This window comes from Chelonia mydas, chromosome 3, assembly GCF_015237465.2.
Source record: "Chelonia mydas isolate rCheMyd1 chromosome 3, rCheMyd1.pri.v2, whole genome shotgun sequence".
Classification (NCBI taxonomy): Eukaryota; Metazoa; Chordata; order Testudines; family Cheloniidae; genus Chelonia; species Chelonia mydas.
In genome coordinates, this window is record NC_057851.1 from 183,465,340 (window position 1) to 183,487,431 (window position 22,092).

General features: G+C 42.5%; 1 protein-coding gene across 1 annotated transcript in view; it reads left to right on the top strand.

The window, feature by feature from the left end:
• Positions 1–5,068: 5,068 nt before the first annotated feature.
• Positions 5,069–22,092, top strand: part of LOC122465089 (protocadherin Fat 4-like) — an 87,250-nt gene continuing 70,226 nt past the window's right edge. The window contains exons 1-2 of the mRNA XM_043543155.1: positions 5,069–5,258; positions 11,699–11,770. The gene's annotated coding sequence lies outside the window, so the exon portion shown is untranslated. The remainder of the gene's footprint in view (positions 5,259–11,698; positions 11,771–22,092) is intronic.

Genomic DNA, 22,092 nt, shown 5'->3' on the forward strand with positions numbered 1-22,092 from the left:
CTGCACCCTGAACCACCTCCCATGCCCTAGTCCACTACCCCCACTCGGAACCCCCTCTGACACCCAAACTCCCTCCCGGAGCCAGCACCCCCTCCCTCACCCCAACCCGCTGCCCCAGCCCTGAGTGCCCTCCCGCACTCCAAACCCCTCATCCACTGTTCCACCGCTGAGCCTGCACCCTCAGCCAGAGCCCTCACCCCTCCTGTATCCCAACCCCCTGCCGGTGAAAATGAGCAAGTGACTGAGAAAGGGAGGGATGGAGTGAATGGGGGTGGGGCCTAGGAGAAGGGGCAGTGAAGGAGCGGGGCAGAAAATTCAGTTTTCTGCAATTAGAAAATTGGCAACCCTAATAGGTCATCTAGTCCAGACCCTTGCATTCAAGGCAGGACTATGTAATAACCAGACCATTCCTGACAGGTGTTTGTCTAACCTGTTCTTAAAAATCTCCACTGACAGAGATTCTAATACCTTCCTAGGCAATTTGTTCAAGTGCTTAACCACCCTGACAGGTAGGAAGTTTTTTCTAATGTCCAACCTAAACTTCCCTTGCTGCAATTTAAGCCCCTTGCTTCTTGTTCTATCTTCAGAGGTTAGGGAGAACGATTTTTCACCTTCCTCCTTGTAACAACTTTTTATATACTTGAAAACTGTTATCATGTCCCCCCTCAGTCATCTATTTTCCAGACTAAACAAACCCATTTTTTTCAATCTTTCCTTACAGGTCATGTTTTCTAGACCTTCAATCATTTTTGTTGCTCTTCTCTTGACTTTTTCCAATTTGTCTACTTCTTTCCTGAAATGTGGTGCCCAGAACTGGACACAATATTCCATCTGAGGCCTAATCAGCCTGGAATAGAGTGAAAAAATCATTTCACATGTTTTGCTTGCTACAGTCCTGCTAATACATCCCAGAATGATGTTCGCTTTTTTGCAACAGTGTACATTGTTGATTCATATGTAGCTTGTGATCCACTATTACTCCCAGATCCCTTTCCGAAGTACTTCTTCCTAGACAGTCATTTCCCATTTTGTATGTGTACAACTGATTGTTCCTTCCTAAGTGGAGTACTTTGCATTTCTCCTTATTGAATTTCATCCTATTTACTTCAGACCATTTCTCCAGTTTGTCCAGATCATTTTGAATTTTATCCTCCAAAGCACTTGCAACCTCCCCCCAGCTTGGTATAGTCCACAAACTTTATAATGTACTTTCTATACCGTTATCCAAATCATTGATGAAGATATTGAATAGAACCGCAGCCAGAACTGATCCCTGTGGGACCCTGCTTGTTATGCCCTTCCAGTTTGACTGTGAACCACTGATAACTACTCTCTGGGAATGATTTTCCAACCAGTTATGCACCCACCTTATAGTAACTCCATCTAGGTTGTATTTCCCTAGTTTGTTTATGAGAAGGTCATGCGAGACAGTATCAAAAGCCTTACTAAAGTCAAGATATACCACATCTATCACTTCCCCCTATACCCAAGGCTTGTTACCCTGTCAAAGAATGCTGCTAGGTTGGTTTGACACGATTTGTTCTTGACAAATCCATGTTGACTGTTACTTATCACCTTATTATCTTCTAGGTGTTTGCAAATTGATTGCTTGATTATTTACTCCATTATCTTTCTGGGTACTGAAGTTAATCTGACTGGTCTGTAATTCCACAGGTTGTACATATTCCCTTTTTTTATAGATTGGCTCTATATTCGCCCTCTTCCAGTCCTCTGGAATCTCTCCCGTCTTCCATGAGTTTTTGAAGATAATTGCTAATGGCTCAGACATCTCCTCAATCAGCTTCTTAAGTATTCTAGAATCCATTTCATCAGACCCTGCTGACTCAATGACATGTAACTTGTCTAAATAATTTGTAACTTGTTCTTTCCCTATTTTAGCCTCAGATCCTACCTAATTTTCACTGGTGTTCACTATGTTAGATATCCAATTGCTACTAAGCTTTTTGGTGAAAACTGAAAAAAAAGTCATTGAGCACTTCTACCATTTCCAAACTTTTTTTTGTTATTGTCTTTCTCCCTTCATTGAGTTATGGGCATACCCTGTCCTTGGTCTTCCTTTTGCGTCTTATATATTTGTAGAATGTTTTCTTATTAATCCTGTATGTCTCTAGCTAGTTTAATTTCATTTTGTGCCTTGATCTTCCCAATTTTGTCCCTACATGCTCGTGTTGTTTCTTTACAGTCAGGGCAGTCCCTAGCCATTTGGGGCCCTGTTTGGGGCCCCAGGCCTCTGCAGGGTGGGAGGGCTGGCTTGGGGGGCAGCAGGGAAACTGCCCCGCAGCATGAGCCAGCAGAGCAGAGCGGGTTGGGGCCAGGTCGCTCCACTTCCTCACTGCACTCATGGGTGGCGGGAAGTGGAGTGACCCGGCCCCAGCCCACTCTGCTCCCTTGGCTCCCAGCCTTGGGACTTGGGGACAGGGGGGACCCTCCCCCCCCAGCACTCACCGGCTGGAAGCCAGGGGAGCAAAGCGGGTTGGGGCCGGGTCGCTCCACTTACTGCCGCCGATGAGTGCAGGCCCGACCCCTGCTGCTGTCCTCAAGGGAGTGGGGGCAGGACTGGGGCGGAACAGGGGCAGGAAGAGGCGGGGTGGGGTGGAGCAGGGGTGGGGGCTTTGGGGAAGGGATGGAGGGCGGTGGGGCTGGGGTGGAGCAGGGGTGGGAAGAGGCGGGGCTGGGGCAGAGCAGGGGCTGGAGCACCACGCAGCTGTGTAGGCCACCAGGAAATTTGGTACCCCAAATTTCCTGGTGCCCTACGCAGGCTGCGTACTTTGCGTATGGGTAGGGCCAGCCCTGTTTATAGTCATCCTTCATAATTTGACCTAGTTTCCACTTTTTGTAGGACTCTTTTTTTGAGTTTCAATCATTGAAGATCTCCTGGTTAAGCCAGGATGGTCTCTTGCCATATTTCCTGTACACAGTGGGATAGTTTGCTCTTGTGTCCTTAATAATGTCTCTTTGAAAAACTGCCAACTCTCTCGAACTGTTTTTCCCCTTAGACTTGCTTCTCATGGGACATTACCTACCAACTCCCTGAATTTGCTAAAATCGGCCTTCTTGAAATCCATTGTCTTTATTCTGTTTTCCTTTTTACCATTCCTTCTACCATGAACTCTACTATTTCATGATAACCTTCACCCAAGCTGCCATCCACTTCCAAATTCTCAACCAGTTCCTCTCTATTTGTCAAAACCAAATCTAGAACAGTCTCTCCAGTAGCTGCTTTCTCCACCTTCTGAAATAAAAAATTGTTTCCAATGTATTCCAAGAACTTGTTGGATAATCTGTACCCTGCTGTATTATTTTCCCAACAGATGTCTGGGTAATTGAAGTCCCCCATCACCACCAAGTCCTGGGCTTTGGATGATTTTGTTAGTTGTGTAATAAAAAGCTTCACCCACCTCTTCTTCCTGGTTAGGTGGTCTATAGTAGAGCCTTACCACGACATCACCCTTGTTTTTTACTTTTTATCCTTACCCAGAGACTTTCAACAAGTTTGTCTCCTATTTCCATCTCAACCTCAGTCCAAGTGTATGCATATAGATAGGGATCACACATCTTTTTCCCTTTCATAAATCTATAAATTCCTGCAGATTATTTCTTTTATTACAGAATTAGGATTGCTTTCTGAAAAATGATTTCCTGGGGTATAAACTGACATTGATGCTTTCGGGTCTGCTCTAAAATACAGTGAAATCAGTGTGTGTCTTTCCATTGACTTATTGCATGAATATATTTCCATAAAAATAGGCTCTGACATGGAAACATTTCTGAAATGTAACATGGCCTTTGCTCAGAAGATACTGCAATGATCTTTGAACTGTTTTTATAAGGTTGATGGCTTATAAATAGCTCACATCATTTCAATTATGCATGGGTAGGAAGAATTCCTCTTTATATCCATCAAGCACAATATTGTGCATGTTAAAAATTAATACAAACTACACTAATGATGCTTGTACTCATGGTAACAAAACAGCACCAAAAGCAAACAAGGAAGAACCTAGTTATTTTGATTGTGATATCATTGATTTGCCATTAGAAGTCTCTCTCTTGTATTAAGTATATAGTGAGCATATTATCAAACCTCCCAAAAGTATTGGAATAAACAAGCTATACAAACAAATGAGCCACTTTTAAATGTACAGTAGTCTTTAGAAAGTCTATTCGAACCCTGCAATGTGTCCCAGTTGCCTTTGGAGGAGAGAATCTGGCCAAAGGAATATAATTTTGTGGAACTAAATCTGCTTCCATTGCCAGATACAGAGAAAGAAGAAATTGTTCTCAAAATATGGCTGCTGGAACACAGTGAGATTTCAGCCATGTTTCAAACTCATTGTCTGTCCATGCCTTATAGTAACTAGTGGTTCCCTAGTGAGAATTCCCTGCCTTTTTCTGTGCAGCTGTAAAGAGATGTCCCAGCATTGTTATAAGATTACAGAGGTATATCTAATACCTCACTTAATCAATTCCCTTCTTTTGCAGGGGCCTTGGACATTGGTGCACCTCAGTCCCTCCTGTTCTCTGCCTGTGGCACACAGCAGTTTGGTCTCTTGAGGGCTCTAATACTTTGGTCTAAAACTGTTTGTTGGGCTTGGTGTTCAGGGGCTGGGTGATGCTGGTGGCCTGTGATATATAGGTGGTCAGACTAGATGATCTCGTGGTTCCTCCTGGCCTTACACTCTATGAGTCTGAGGACAATACTGCTTATCCTCCATAGAGCAACACTGAACCTGATGCTTTGCCTCTTACAAGGGGGTGACTAGCTCGCCTCCATATGAGTGAGGCATCTTGGATGTACTGAATCAGCCTAAATATTAGTGGCTTGATACCTACATTAAATAAAGTGAAATGAAAAAATAATGAAACGGTGACTGTATTACATAGACTACTATATAGCAGCAAGGCATTTCCTGGTTGATTTGAATTGTACTGCTCAGAGGGACTTTGATTTCACAGTTTTAGAGACTGATAAACAGGTTGTAAATTTCACTTATTGTCTCTGCGTCATCTTTTTATAAGTCTTTCTGTCTGTTGTCACCAGAGAATCTCAGCTGATATTATTAATGGAGTTTTTACACACCAAAACAAATTCTTCTGCACCAAGGACACAGAGGAGAAATGGTCATCCATTCTTCCCTGTGCTAGGACCTTCTCATCCAAGAAGCTCATGGAAGTTTCCAGATCTCTCTGTTTTGTCCTGCTTTGTTGGGTTTCGTTCTTCTGCCTTGATGCACAACGTAAGTACCAAAGCTTCTACAAAGGGTTGTGAGCCTGGTGCTGCTGCTGTCATTTAAACAGAGCACAGTGCATACATTTTCCTGAAAGTTTCCTTTACTAAATTTATGTCAGTTATATGATCTTGCAGAGTTTAAAAATACATTCAGTGAGATATGAAAAATAGTCAGTGACTTCTTAAGACTATACTGACTTTCCTACTGCCCTTGCCTAGAACCACTGCTTAAATATTTGGAATGGACAGTGACTTTTTACAGATTCTTTTCAATATTTTTACATAGTTGTCTTGTGTTTACAGCTGGTGCTGGACCACTATCTCATATGACCTCATAAATATAGGGAAATATAGTCTAGAGATGAACCTACTTTAATGTGAGTACACAGCTGGTTGGAAAACCATACTGAGAGTATTTATCAATGGTTCAATCAAGCTCGAAGGGCATATTGAATGGGGTCCCTCAAGGATCTGTCCTGAATCCAGTTCTATTCAATGTCTTCATAAATGATTTGGATAATGGCACAGACAGTACATTTCAAGTTTGTGGGTGATACCAAGCTGGGAGGGTTGCAAACGCTTTGGAGGACAGAATTAGAAATCAAAATGATCTTGACAAACTGGAGAAATGGTATGAAATAAATAGGATACAATTAAATAAGGACAAATGCAAAGTACTCCACTTAGGAAGCAATAATCAACTACACAAATACAAAATGGGAAATTACTGCCTAGGAAGGAGTACTGCAGGAAAGATTCTGGGGGTCATAGTGGATCACAAACTAAATAGGAGTTGTCAATGTAATACTGTTTCAAAATAAGTGAACATCATTTTGAGATGTATTATCAGGAGTGTTGTAAGCAAGGCGCAAGAAGTAATTCTTCCACTCTGCACTGAAAAGGCCTCAACTGGAGTATTGTGTCCCACTCTGGGCACCATACTTTGGGAAAGATGTGGATAAACTGGAGAAAGTCCAGAAATGATAAGCGGTCTAGGAAACATGACCTATGAGGAAAGATAGAAAACAATGCATGTGTTTAATCTGGAGAAGAAAAGACTGGTGGGGGGCAGGGAAGGCATGGTAATGGTCTCCAAGTACATAAAAAGCTGTTATGAAGAGGGTGATAAATTGTTCTCCTCATTCACTGAGAACAAGACGAGAAGTAATGGGGCTTAAATTGCAGCAAGGGAGATTTAGGTTAGACATTAGGAAAAACTTCCTAACTGGAGCAAATTACCAAGGGAGGTTGTGGAATCTCTGTTATTGGAGGTTTTTTCAGAAGAAAAGGAACCATGGAGGGTAGGGGAAGAAATACCAGAACAGAGAGAATAATTATTAATTGTGTACCCGATCCCCAATTAGACTCCATGGGAGTTCTGCTGAGTGTCCCCATAGGCTCAGGCCTGTACTCAGGCCCTTGTAGAAGGATAGACATATGGGGCAGCTGGGTGTCATTGAGAGACTTAAAATTCCAGGCACTGGATCTGCTGCAATCTTAAACAAAGCAAAAATCTAGACTGTCCATTACACAAAGCCCCAGGGAATAGAAGCAGCGATCATAAGAGTAAATTCCGTACCATGAGCCCCAACATTGTTTTGGTGCTCAGGGCTGCAGAACAGTTGGACTACAAGGAATCCCTTTCCTCTGTCACTGACTGGCCTGGTCAGGAGCCACTAGAGGTGGGAAGGTGTTGTTCTTTGTGCTAAAGCAACAGGAACTTGTATTTAATCCTTACATACTATTTGAATAGAGGAAAAATTAATACAAATCTCAGAGCTCTCTGAGCTGTTCCTGCATCCACAATCCCTCCTTCCAAAATGAGCAATGACCCCTGGGCAGCCACATCCCTCATCCCTACCCAACAAGACAGCAGGCAGCCTATGGAGTAGCTACCTATGGCAGGGGAATAGCAGTCTGCTGCCTTTCTGATCAGCTACCAACAGGAGTGTGGGGAGAGACAGGTAAGGGAGAAAGGTGCACCTGCTGCATGGGTGCAAACCCATGGAAGGCAATGGAGTTGCATATGTGTCCGCGAAGATACAATTTGCCCTGAAGCACCTTTCCTGCTGGCAGCGATGCACAGGGAGGAAAGAACCCACTTGATGCTGAGAGCTTGGTTGAGTTTTTGAGAGGGAAGAAAATAAAGTAAGAAAGGATACAGCCGTGGGTAGGAGAATGGACATATGGCAGAAGGGCAGTGTACATACCAATCTAATAGGTAATATTGGCAGTAGAATGTCTGTGCCCAATCGGGTAAAGAATGTGAGCGAAGCCAAACAGCAAAAATTAAGTTGTTTGTACACTAATGCGAGGAGCCTAGATAACAAAATGGAGGAAATTGAGCTACTGGTGCAGGAAGTGAAACCAGATATTATAGGGATAACAGAAACATGTGGAATAGTAGTCATGACTGGAGTATGGGTATTGAAGGGTATGTGCTGTTTAGGAAAGACAGAAATAAAGGCAAAGGTGGTGGAGTAGCATTGTGTATCAATGATGAGGTAGAGTGTAAAGAAATAAGAAGTGATGGAATGGATAAGACAGATTCTGTCTGGGCAAAAATCACATCGGGGAAGAAAGCTACTAAAGCCTCCCTTGGGATAGTGCTTGAGGTGTGCTATAGACTGCCGGGATCCGATTTGGATATGGATAGGGACTAAATCGCGGGCCCCAGATAATCTTCATCCAAGAATATTAAAGGAACTGGCACATGAAATTGCAAGCCCATTAGCAAGAATTTTTAATCAATCTGTAAATTCAGGGGTTGTACCATATGACTGGAGAATTGCTAACATAGTTCCTATTTTTAAGAAAGGTAAAAAAATGCGATCTGGGTAACTACAGGCCTGTTAGTTTGACATCTGTAGTATGCAAGGTCTTGGGGGAAAATGTGAAGGAGAAAGTAGTTAAGGACATTGAGGTCAGTGGTAATTGGGACAAAATACAACTTGGCTTTACAAAAGGTAGATCGTGTCAAACCAACCTGATCTCCTTCTTTGAGAAGGTAACAGAATTTTTAGACAAAGGGACTGTAGTGGATCTAATTTACCTCGATTTCAGTAAGGCATTTGATACGGTTGTCCATGGAAAATTATTAGCTAAATTGGAAAAGATGGGGATCAATATGAAAATTGAAAGCTGGATAAGGAACTGGTTAAAGGGGAGACTACAGAAGGTCACACTGAAAGGTAAAATGTCAGGCTGGAAGGAGGTTACTAGTGGAGTTCCTCAGGGATCAGTTTTGGGACCAATCTTATTTAATCTTTTTATTACTGACCTTGGCACAAAAAGCGGGAGTGTGCTAATAAAGTTTGCGGATGACACAAAGCTGGGAGGTATTGCCAATACAGAGAAGGACTGGGATATCATACAGGAAGATCTGGATAACCTTGTAAACTGGAGTAATAGTAATAGGATGAAAATGAATAGTGAAAAGTACAAGGTCATACATTTAGGGATTAATAACAAGAATTTCTGTTATAAACTGGGGACGCATCACTTGAAAGTAACAGAGCAGGAGAAGGACCTCGGAGTATTGGTTGATCACAGGATGACTATGAGCCGCCAATGTGATATGGCTGTGAAAAAAGCTAATGCGGTCTTAGCATGCATCAGGCGAGGTATTTCCAGTAGAGGTAAGGAGGTGTTAGTACCATTATACAAGGCACTGGTGAGACCTCATCTGGAATATTGTGTGCAGTTCTGGTCTCCCATGTTTAAGAAGGATGAATTCAAACTGGAACAGGTACAGAGAAGGGCTACTAGGATGATCCGAGGAATGGAAAACTTGTCTTATGAAAGGAGACTCAAAGAGCTTGGCTTGTTTAGCCTAACCAAAAGAAGGCTGAGAGGAGATATGATTGCTATCTATAAATATATCAGAGGGATAAATATCACGGAGGGAGAAGAATTATTTAAGCTCAGTACCAATGTGGACACAAGAACAAATGGATATAAACTGGCCATCAGGAAGTTTAGACTTGAAATTAGATGAAGGTTTCTAACCATCAGAGGAGTGAAGTTCTGGAACAGCCTTCCAAGGGAAGCAGTGGGGGCAAAAGACATATCTGGCTTCAAGACTAAGCTCGATAAGTTTATGGAAGAGATGATATGATGGGATAGCCTAATTTTGGCAATTAATTGATCTTCGACTATTAGCGGTAGATATGCCAAATGGCCTGTGATGGGATGTTAGATGAGGTGGGATCTGAATTACTAAAGAGAATTCTTTCCTGTGTGTCTGGCTGCTGAGTCTTGCCCACATGCTCAGGGTTTAGCTGATCGCCATATTTGGGGTCGGGAAGGAATTTTTCCCCAGGGCAGACTGGCAGAGGCCCTGGGGGTTTTTCGCCTTCCTCTGCAGTGTGGGGCACGGGTCACTTGCTGGAGGATTCTCTGCACCTTGAAGTCTTTAAACCATGATTTGAGGACTTCAATAGCTCAGACATAAGTTAGGGGTTTGTTACAGGAGTTGGTGGGTGAGATTCCGTGGCCTGCATTGTGCAGGAGGTCAGACTAGACGATCATAACGGTCCCTTCTGACCTTAAAGTCTATGATTCTATGATTCTATAGATATGAAAAGAGCTTACATCTCTTTCATTGTAAGCTACGTACATTTGATCCTGAGTCACTGAGATACAAAAGCATAGGGTGCCGTTTTTACAGAGACACTTTTCAGAACAGTACCAGGCTTTAAAGGTACTGATTATTATCTACAGAGACCAAAAAGCGTCTAAGGTCCAGCTGCCCTGGAATTCATGTCTCTGTAACATCACAGCTCTCAAGACAAAGATCTTAGTCCTGCCAACATCTAAGATGTGAACAATCTCATTGAGTTCAGTGGGATTACTCACACACATACATGTGTGCAGGACCAGAGCATGAGTGTGGATTCTTGTTTCTAGTTCTCAGGGTGGAACTCCAAGGGGCTAATTTAGGACATTCTCAACAGGGAGAAAATGGTTGTGGGATTCTTTCTTGGTGGTGGGTCAATGAAACCTGAATCTTGCTATTTTCAGGGCATGGAGCAGAACATGTTTCTTGGTCAGACTTTCTCCAGCTTGTCATATCCCTATTATTATGTGTCTCTCTGTTGAAGTTGGCAATTTTTGATTATAGATATTTTTCGAGCAGGCTTGGGTTGGTGCAAAGCAATTAGGTTGATGCAGAGTCTTCCCCTGATTTCAAAGGAATTTTATTGTATTGTTTTAAGCCATCTAATTTATGCCAAGATACCCACAGTGATGGACACAATGTGGAATTTTTTGTAAACGATATATAATGTAATAACTGGGGTTACTCTGTATCCCAAACATCTAGGATGCCAGTTGTGTGCTCACTGTGCCATGTCTCAGAGGCAAGCACTCTAGGTGATTCAGCAGCTAGGCCTTGCAGGTGCAAGACCTGGTGGGCCCCAATGACCACTCAGTCACATGGCTAAGAGAAAGGTTTTTGCTAGGACTCGAAGGAATGGGGAAAGGTTGCAATTACCCTAGGTACAGAGGCTTAACCAGTTTACAGTTCACACTGTAACAGATTCCTGTTGAGGTCCCTGGGGCAGTCCACTTGAGAGTCAGGGCTCTTCAGGCCTAGCACTTGCCATGCCTTCTCCAGTGCAGTCTCTATTCAAGCAAACAAGCATTTGTGGGTTTCCAAGCCATGCTCAGTTAGGAGATGTCTACACTGCAATAAAAGACGCATGGCATGGCTGCGGCTGGCCCAGGTCAGTTGGCTCGGGCTCACGGGGTTCAGGCTGTGGGTTCTATAAAATTGCAGTGCAACGTTCAAGCTGGAACCTGGGCTAGGAGGCCATGCAAGGGGAGAGGGTCTCAGAGCCTGGGCTCTTGTCTAAGCCTGAACATCCACACTGCTATTTTTGGCTCCATAGCCCGAGCCCCATGAGCCCAAGTCAGCTGAGCTGGGCTCTGAGACTGAGTGCTGCGGGTGTTTTAATCACAGTGTAGACATATCCACAGTGTCTCATGGGGGCCCGTCTGCCCTGGTTCCCTGCCCAGCTGCTGCAGCTCTCCCATAAGCCCCACTAGACCTGCACCCCCACTATAATGTCCGGCACTCACGGTCTGTTCCACAAGCAGCTCTGTTCACAGTTCCTGGGGCTTCCCTCCAGCCCCCTACTGCCATGCAGTTTCTGCTCCCAAACAGAGCCAGGCCATCTCCTGGTTCAGGACCTTTCCTCTTCCCTGGCCACTGCCAGTAGAACAGCATCAGGGAAGGGGCTGATGGGAAACATAGTCCCCGCTTAGCCAGGAGGAAAGGGAAGTACAATGGGGAGGAGGCTGATGGAATCCATAGTCCCCTGCTTTGTAGATCCATCAGAATAAATAGTTTACCACCAACTGATATTAAATAATTATTTTTACCTTGTACAATCACTGGAAATGTTACCTTTGCAGTAGTTTTATATGTTTCCCTTTTCTACTTAGAAATCACAAGCATAAGTTGTGACAATACACCCAAAGAACTACAGCTGTCACCACTGCCTGACGAATATACAGGTAAGTTCATCCTAGATTTATCTTATGAGTTCTGCACTATTTTAATATTTCATGGAATTTCTGTAAGGATGTTTTACAAAGAATCTGTATTATCATTACAGTATTTATATTATAGTTGAGTGTCAAGGCCCAACTGAGATTAGGGTCCATTGTGCTTGGTACTGTACAAATGCACATGAGAAGATATTCCCTGTGCCAAAGAGCTTACAATCTAAATAGACAACATAGATGAAGGATGGGAGAGGAAATAAAGGCACAAAGAGGTGGAGTGGTTTGCCAAAGGTGACACAGACGGTCAGTGCCAGGGCCAGGAATAGAACCGTGGTCTCCTGAGGCCCAGTCCAGTACCCTATCTACTGCTTCACTATTGGCAACAAGTGGCAGCAAGCTAAGGATGCTATCCATTTAACTACGAGTGTCCTTCTGATACTCAGCCAGAAGGCAAGTGTATTGTGGAGCCCTACCAAGCAAACCCAGACAGGAGAAAAATCAGCCCGCTGAAAAAAGGTGGCTGTTTGCAGCTTGCTAAGTATTCATTTAAAAAACTCATCTGTGCATTGCACATATCTTGTATTTCTGTACTTGTTTTCCTTGTTAGGGTAACCCTCCAAGTATTGTACTAAGGGTTATTTCACATGTACCATGACAGAATGTGCCACATGGCAGTTAACCTTGCTGTAGAAGTCTAAACATTGGAATGTTTGATTTCTTAACCTTGACGTCCATCCATGCATTAATATATGGGATTCGTTTCTGAACACATAATGTGCCTTGAAGGCAAAGCTCCACACTGAGGTAGCAAACTGACTTCAGGCAAGCACAGTGCCTCCCAGTGCAAGGAGGTGTGGGCACAGCAGACCACTGGAGAGTGCACAGCACCTTCTCCCCACTATACCTAGGAAGGGAATGTGGATGGAGAGAGGTATGACCTGTTTTCTGCCTCTCTCCATCAATGCCCCCTTTGGAGAGTCTAGTGCAGTAGCTGAGGGCAAAAGGGCACTACTGTGTCTGACTCCTGCATGGTGATAGAAAGGAGAGGAGGTTTTTTGTATCCTGTCCTGTCTTGATATAATTTCAGGATCAGGCCCAGTATTATTCAAATTATTATATAATTGGGAACTCTGATGTGTACAGTTGCAACACACACACAATAGGAACTCTTTTATATTTATATTTACAAATATAGTTCAGTAATACATTTAACACAGTCACAAACACCCCAACTCAGTAAGATAGATAGAGATACTACAGAATGTACATCTGCACATCCATGTACCCACATCATCTCCTGTAGAACAACCTGAAATGTGAGCCATCATCTTCCTCATCACTATCACCTTCTCCATCATCACCAGTGGCCATCATTCTGGTACCTCCCAAGGACTACATCTCTTTCTCCTGGCGCCCCTAGGCTGGGATGCCACTTTTATAATACGTTACGCTGAGGCCACTATGTTTGATGCATATGCAGTATGGGATTTTTCCCCTTTTCCTTATTTGTATTTCCTCACCTTACTAATGTTGGAGTGTCTTTTTCCTATAGGTTAGGATATCAGTGATCTCAACTTATCATCACATATGTCCATTCATTACCATGGCCCTTTTGTGGTTAGGTATCACATTTGTTATTTCTGTTCTCACTGGTTATTTTGGTTCTTTTCAAGTTCCAAGTTGTGGTGTACCTGTTAAGTTTAAAAGGGTATGAATGTAGGAAAGCCCCTATGCCAACCTGCTTTAACGCATCCTCTATGTTAAAGGTCACAGCCATACATGGACCTTATGCTTTAGCTCATCACTATCTATCTAGCTGAAAGGCCCAAACATATGTATGCTAACTTTGCCTTAATTCAACATACAGGATGTGGCCTGCAGGTCCCTTGTGTTACAGCCAAAATATAATATAAACATATAAACCTATTATAATAAAACAAATAATGAAATCTATAAGAAAATAAGAAACTTATAAGAAAAGATATATAGGCAAGCAAGCAGGCTAGCCTTAGATGTATCTCACGTACCTGTTATGTACTTCAGTTCATTGCCAGCACACTTCTGTGGCTGAATTATGTACCTGTGGTCAGAACTTCCCCTTAAACTTTATTTTCAGCTCCCCAAATACTTGGGGTTTTCCGTTGGGCCATTTATCTGTGCAAAGTTTATCTGTTCAAAGTTCATAGGCCTCAGGCCTTATGCTAACTTGCTGAAGCTAATGTCTTACAGGATATAGGCCTGTAGGTTTCTTGCATTACTGCTGAATATAATGCAAAGCAGAATATAATGCAAAGCAGTGACTATAACAAAGGCAAACTAGTCCACTGGGCTACAGTGCGCGCACGTGCTTATGCAGGCACATATACACTGAACGCCCTGTTAGCAGGAACAGTTACCAAAGGTGGGTCTCTGTAAAACACCTGTATTACTAAATGAGCAATATGCATCAGCTCCAATTTATAGCCAAACACTTTTCATGAGAGATATCGTGGCTCTCATTCCTCTGGCCTGAGTGCAATAGCTTGGCTGACAGTTTGAATGTAATTAACTGAGTGTGTCAAACTATGGATGATCAGCAGGGATTCTAGAAATCCGTTTGCCATGGAAAAATACGAATTTTCCATTTTTACAGAGTTTCTTTAGTTTTTACATTTTGTGAAAAACAACAACAACAACATATATTAACTATTAACTAAATTTTACTGGAAGTACCAGTCACTTATTCAATGCAATGTAACCTCCCCCTCTTGTGGTTGATTTTTGAATACGCTTTAAATTTACATAGCTAAACATGCTCCAATAAACTGCTTCTGGCATATAGAAGTTACTCAATGGTGTATAGGAGTTCATGTTTTAATGCATCTCAAATATCACTTCAGCCTCCAGACAGGAGTAATTAAAGTTACGAAAAGATGCTAAAAACTTTAAAAACCACTCCTAAAGCTTGTGTCCCTGAGTTTGGCAAGGACAAATTTCACATTGATGGTAATTTGCTGTTCTATACTGTCTGCAGCAAGGCTGTAGATTATGTTTGAAGGTAGACAATTATAGGACATATGGAAAGCATTAAACATAAACTGAAAAGAAATGAAAACAAGAGGCTGAAACAGCAAGGCCATTGACAACAGTAAAGAAACAATGCACTATGACTGGATCATTCGATTAATTTTATTTTATTATAATGATTGATGGCACTGGTAGGCTTCAAACTTGCTTAAAAATTGTAAATATATCAATAAAATATTGTGTTCAATGATACCTATATATATTTTGCCTAGGGAAACTAAAATTCAGCGTTTCATTTTAATTGCAGAAAAACACGGATTTTAATGTTTTTTTACTGAAGAATTTTGGGTTTTGTACCATGGAAAACTAGGATCCCCGATGATTAGGGTAGATGGTATGGAGGTGGGTTGAGACTGAAATACCTGCTGGTGACCCAACCTACAGCACCTGATATCTAAGAGAGAGCAGTTAAGATGTTTGTTATCTGAGTCCAATCACTAGTAAAACAAGTGTACCCTTGTTCTCAGTGACCTTTAGGAAGTATTTTTTAATTAGCTATTGTCTGGACTTTGTGCTTCGATGCAAATAGAATCCACACTATTGGGCCATAGATAGGGCCCTACCAAATTCACGGTCCATTTTGGTCAATTTCACAGTCATTGGATTTTAAAAATAGTAAATTTCATTATTTCAGCTATTTAAATCTTATATTTCACAGTGTTGTAATTTTAGGGGTCCTGACCCATAAAGGACCTGGGGGGGGGTGTCACAAGGTTATTGTAGGAGGGTTGTGGTACTGTTACCCTTACTTCTGCACTGCTGCTGGCTGCGGCGCTGCCGTTAGAGCTGGGCAGGTGGAAAGCAGCAGCTGCTGGCCAGGAGCCCAGCTCTGAAGGCAGAGCCACCACCAGCAGCAGTGCAGGAGTAAGGGTGGTATGGTATGGTATTATCACCCCTACTTCTGCTCTGCTGTTGGCGGGACACTGCATTCAGAACTTGGTGCCCGGTTAATAGCCACTGCTCTCCAGCCATCCAGATCTGAAGGCAGCGCAGAAGTAAGGGTGGCAATACTGCAACCCCCCCTAAAATAACCCTGTGACTCCCCTGCAACTTCCTTTTGGGTTGGGACCCCCAATTTGAGAAACGCTGGTCTCCTCCGTGAAATCTGTATGGTATAGGGTAAAAGCACACAAAAGACCAGATTTCACGGGGGGAAACCAGATTTCACGGTCTGTGATGCGTTTTTCATGGCTGTGAATTTGGTAGGGTCCTAACCATAGAAAACAAAATGAGTAAATTATTATTCTCATATTAGCACCCAAGAGCATGCCAGGCACATCCCATGGCGTATAAAGGATCAGATTTCCCAGCCCGAGAAACTTAGACTGGCACCAACCCTGCTAGCTGATCTGCACAGGCAGGTTGGAGTCAGTGGGATTCCATGTAGGCACTAAGATCTGCTTGTATAAATCAACTTGTAGGCCTGAGGCCTAATTTTGTAGTGATAGGAGGGGGATGAGATAGCGGCAGGAAGGGCAGGGGCCATATCAATAAGGTGACATGGTTACTCAATAAGGCTACTGCCCAGCAAAATGGAGGAAAACCTTGATTGACTTATTATTATTGATTGATTGATTGATTGATTATGTGATAAAAGCACAGAATGAATAAGCAGGAGATCTACTTAGCAAGTTTCTTGGAGGCTGGAGTGTTCCATGAGAAGAGGGCAGCATGGGAAAAAGTTGTGAGAGAACCAAACAAACAGGGTATTGAGGCTGAGTGGAGTTGTTTGTTAGGTGTGGGGAACAAGTAAGAATGTGTCGGAGTATTGGGATGGGATTCATAACCAAATATTGCAGACACCATTGGTAATCCTCCTGGGGCTTCCTAGTGGAAATGACAGGTTTCAGAGTAGCAGCCGTGTAAGTCTAGTGGAAATGGGCACATTCAAAGAAATGAAGAATTAATTTCTCATCCGCTGGCAATTGCTAAACCAGTGATAACTTCTCAATGGGAAAAGAAAAATAGTCCAGAACTAGAGGAATGATTCCAAATGATTGTTATGGAAAAATGCATCAATTTTATGCCCAGCAATACAGATAGAGGACAAATACTTAGATGTTTGGTTGCCGTTTATTCAGTACTCAAAGTACATTTACTTGCGAAAACCTAGCACCTCTGTCTACCTTTAATGGCTTGATAGACAGGCCTAGGTTGGTAAATAGGAGTAGAGTCAGTAGTTACACATAGGCGAAGTTTAGGAGCGGGAGCGGGGGAGGGAGGGCATTGCCCGCTCCCAAACTGCAAGCCTCAAGCAGGCAGCCTGAGAGTGCAAAGTAATCAGTTCTGTCAGAATTTTGTTTATAAACAGAGTGATTAACAGGTGATTAAGATAAGAAAGGGCTGTTAGGATGTTTCCTAAAGTTAAATGAGCTGTTCCAAGTTTGGTGAACTGCAAAAAAGTAAGTAGCCTAAATCAGTGGTTCTCAACCAGTTTATCATTGTGGGCCGCAGGTTGAGAACCACAGCGCCCCCTACTAAAACTGGCACCATCCCCTATGCCCAGAGCTGGACCAGGAAAGGAGACCTGGGCACGGGCAGGGCAGCAGCTGGCAGCCAGACCCAGACCTCACGGGGCCAGGCAGCAGCCGGACAGCAGCTGGACCCTTTCCCCTAGCATCGCCGCGCATGGCCCAGCAGCTGGGACCTAAGTGCCACAGTGCACAGATGGGCAGCGGGGACCCCCGGCCCCGGGCCAGTAGCAGAGCACCCGGCGTGGGCTGACAGCCAGGACCCAAGAAGGGGGCTCAGGAGCGGAGCCTCACCTAAAACCTGGGTGCTGCAGCATCCCGGCACACCCCTAGTTCCCAGCACACTCCCCTTCCTTGCTGCCCAGAGCCTGCCCTACAAACGTACCCACAGACCCACTCTCCCGTCCCCTGCCCCCTGCAGCATTCACCAGCCCCCGGCTGGCAGGAGTACTGGTGCAGGCTGCAAGACGCTGTCTTACCGCCCCCTGCCAGACCAGAGCAGCAAATTTTGAATTTTTTTTAGCACACAGCTGGGCTGCAGCTGTGTGCTAATTGGCCACATGTAGGCCGTGGGTTGAGACTGCTGGCCTAAATGATAGAAAGTAATTGTAGATTTTTCTACAATTGTTTCAATTGTTGTATTCAAGTAACAAAGTTACTAATATCTTTCTTTGAGACAATAACTGCTTTTTTTAGACAAAAAAATGCAGTAGATCTAATCTACCTGGATGTCAGTAAGGCATTTGATATAGTTCCACATGAGAAATTATTAGCTAAATTGGAGAAAATGGGGATTAATATGAGAACTGAAAGGTGGATGTGGAACTGGTTAAAGGGAAGACAATAGCGGGTCATACTGAAAGGTGAACTGTCCAGCTGGAGGGAGGTTACTAGTGGAGCTCCTCAGGGATCAGTCTTGGGACCAATCTTATTTAACATTTTTATTAGTGACTTTGGCACAAAAAATGGGAGCGTGCTAATAAAATTTGCAGATGACACAAAATTGGGAGGCATTGCCAATACCAAGGAGGACCCAGACTATCATACAAGAAGATCTGGATGATCTTATAAACTGGAAATGGGATGATATTTAATAGTGCAAAGTGCAAGATCATGCATTTAGGGACTAACAAGAAGCATATTTGCTATAAGCTGGGGACTTATCACCTGGAAGTGACAGTGGAAGAGAAAGAGCTGGGTGTACTGGTTGATCACAGGACGACTATGAGCCGTCAATGTGATGCATCTGTGAAAAAGGTTAATGTGATCCTAGGATGCATCAGGCAAGGTATTTCCATCAGAGATAGGGAAGTGTTATTGCCATTATACAAGGCACTGGTGAGACCTCATCAGGAGTATTGTGTGCAATTCTGATCTCCCATGTTTCAGAAAGATTAATTCAAACTGGAACAGGTGCAAATAAAGGCTACTAGGATGATCTGAGGAATGGAAAACCTACCTTACAAGAAGAGACTCAAAGAGCTTGGCTTGTTTAGCCTAACCAATAGAAGGCTGAGGGGCGATATGATTGCTATGTATAAATACATCAGAGCGATGAATACCAGGGAGGGAGAGAAGTTATTTTAGTTAAGTGCCAATGTGGACACATGAACAAATGGAAATAAACTGACAATCAACAGGTTTAGGATTGAAATTGGTTGAAGGTTTCTAACCAGGGCCAGCTCTAGGTTTTTTGCCACCTCAAGCAAAAAAATTTTTGGCTGCCCCCCCCCCTTTTTTTTTTTGGCTTTTACACCATGTTTGCACTTTGCAATGTTTATTTTGTTTGTTTGACTGTTTAAAAATTTTTTAAAAATGAAAACAGAGAATTTGTAGTTAGTGAAATAAAACAATTTCCTACTAGTGTACTCATTTAATTTTAACAAAATCACAATTACAAACAATTTAGGTTCAACTATACACTATAATGAAAAACGTTAATGTCTTTCGATGTGCCCAGTTTCTCATAAATTAAAAGAATTTATATGAACTGAATTTTTCTGGTTTTTATACTTGCGTAGTCTTTTAATAATTCAATGAAATCTAAATTTTTTGCAATGGTACTTTCAATTGAAATTAATGCGAGTCCTGACAAAAAATTTTGACACATGGTGGACCTCAAATAATTTTTTAGTAATTTCAGTTTTGAGAAACTGCACTCACCAGAAGCCACTGATACTAATAGTTAAAAGAATGTGTAATGCTATAGCAGTGTTTAGAGTAAAAAAATCATTTCTTGTTATAAATTCTAATACTTTTAGAGGAGAAGTTTTAGGACTTATTAGCTCAGATAAAGCTATTAATTCATCATACAATTCTACTCCATCAGTGTCAGGAGTGTTATCAGTATGGAGCCCTAAATGTAGGTCTTGGCAGTGCTTCATGAGGTCTTCTTTGGAAAACTGATTTTTAATATTTCCAATATCATATAAAAATTCAAAAGTTTCACAATGACCATGCAACTGATAAAATCTTTCTTCAATGGAAGTTACAGCTACATCCAAAAACAAAAAACTACATCTTTGGTCTGTGAATACACTAATCATGATCTATTAATTTGTTCCCCATTTTTCATTTTTTTCTTCATACTGGATGACATAAATCAACTATTTGACTTATTAAATGAATATTCAAATGTAGGATCTAGTTTTGAAGAACCTTTTTTCACAATAATCATTAGCATTGCATCAGTAATTATTGTCGTCCATGCACTTGGATCCGATCCTGTATCAGTCTATCTACCTTCCAATAATTGTTCTTCAGTTTTAGATTTGGATAACAGTTCTTTGTTTCTGGACTCTTCAGCTGAAGAAGTAAATCTTTGGATGGATTGTGATTGTTCGTCTTTATCAGTTAGCGAAGATAATCTTTGGTCAAATTGTTGTTCATCTTTATCAGTTGATAAAGATAATCTTTGGTTCGATTGGTCTTCATCAGTTGATAAATAATCACTTTCAATGCATTGCTTAGAGCTTTCTCCTTGATTGTCGACTTTTTAAAAATACTTATTTGAAGTACGAGATAGTTTTTCGAATTCTTTTTACCGGTAGGCAGCACCAGAAAGTTGTTTTCATTTTCGTCCCGGCATTTTAGCCCTATAACCACTGGCACTGACGTGACATGGAAATTGGCGCGAATGGTGCCGATAGGGCGGCACAGTACACACAAGTAATCATGATTCCTGATTTAATTAATCAATAACCGTTAACGTTTACACATTTACGCACATTCACATTACGTGACCGTGACACAATATTTTTCACATCACACTCCTATCGCACTACTGGAGATTTTTTTGATCTTCATGTATTATTTTTTTTTCTGTACATTGGTGGATTTTTCCGGAAAAAAAGGATGGCCGGAATGCCGCCCCTGGAAATGTACCGCCCTAAGCATGTGCTTGCCTTGCAGGTGCCTAGAGCCGGTCCTGTTTCTAACCATCAGAGGAGTGAAGTTCTGGAGCAACCTCACAAGAGAGCAATGTGGGGCAAAATACCTAACTGGCTTCAAGACTGAGCTTTATAAGTTTATGGAGGGCATGGTATGACAGGACTGCCTACAGTGGCATGTGGCCCATCGGTGAATGCTTGTAGCAAAAATCCCCAATGGCTGGAGACGGGACACTAGATGGGGAGGGCTCTGAGTTACTACAGAGAATTCTTTCCCAGGTATCTGCCTGGTGGGCCTTGCTCACATGCTCAGGGTCTAACTGATCATCATATTAGGGGTGGAGAAGGAATTTTCCCCTGGGTCAGATTGGCAGAGACTGTGGGTTTTTGTTGTTGCTGTTGGGTGGGGGGGGGTTTTTGTGTTTTTTTTTTTTTTTTGCCTTCTTCTACAGCATGGGGTATGGGGTCACTTACAGATTTAAACTAGTGTAAATGGTGAATTCTCTGTCACTACAACTCTTTAAACCATGATTTGAGGACTTCAGTAGGACAGCCAGAGATTAGGGGTCTATTACAGGAGTGGGTGGGTGAGGTTCTGTGCCCTGCAATGTGCAGGAGGTCAGACTAGATGATCATGATGGTCCCTTCTGACTTTAGTAAGAGTACCTGAGAAAGAATATACATTACAATTTTAAACCTAACCAGTGTCCCTTAAGTGACTTGCCACAAGTTGTCAGAACATGTTAGTATTAGAAGAGCTGGGTGGGTCTGCTATTTATTTAATTTTCTTTCTTGATATAGGAATTAGATGCAATGCTCCTGTCAGATATTTCTAAATTATTTTCTGCAAAAACGTCAGAGTGTTCAGGTGCCTAAGTAGCCCCTGGAATCACAGTTAAAGTTGCAGGGTCCGTCCCCCCCTGCCAAATCTGAAATAGCTCCCCTGTGGGCAGGCACGGAATTCCTCCTCTTCCCGCCCTGTGGCCCCATCGGCCTGACTGGAGCCAACCTCCCCCAGTATAGAAGTCAAGCTATGCCTGTGTAGTTACATTCAGTTTAATAAAATCCCCAGAAACAGCATGTCCTGGATGGTGCAAAATGTCACTCTGTAACATGGTAATACCCTGATATATAGGAAGACTGGATGATAATATTACCACATAACTGTTCTTGAAGCAAAAAAAATATCATTTTGTTTGATATTTATGTGACAATGATTTGTAAATCTCTTAAAGCTTCCTCAGTAAATAAGTGGCTGGGGTGGGGGGAGTCTAGGTGAGCATACACACTGATTTCAGGGTTTTACTTTTCTGTATGTTATAGGGTGGAGGAAAGATTTGTGATATGGAGATGCTATCCAGCACCAAAACCCCAACTTCAACAACCCAAAACAATGGGGTGGGGA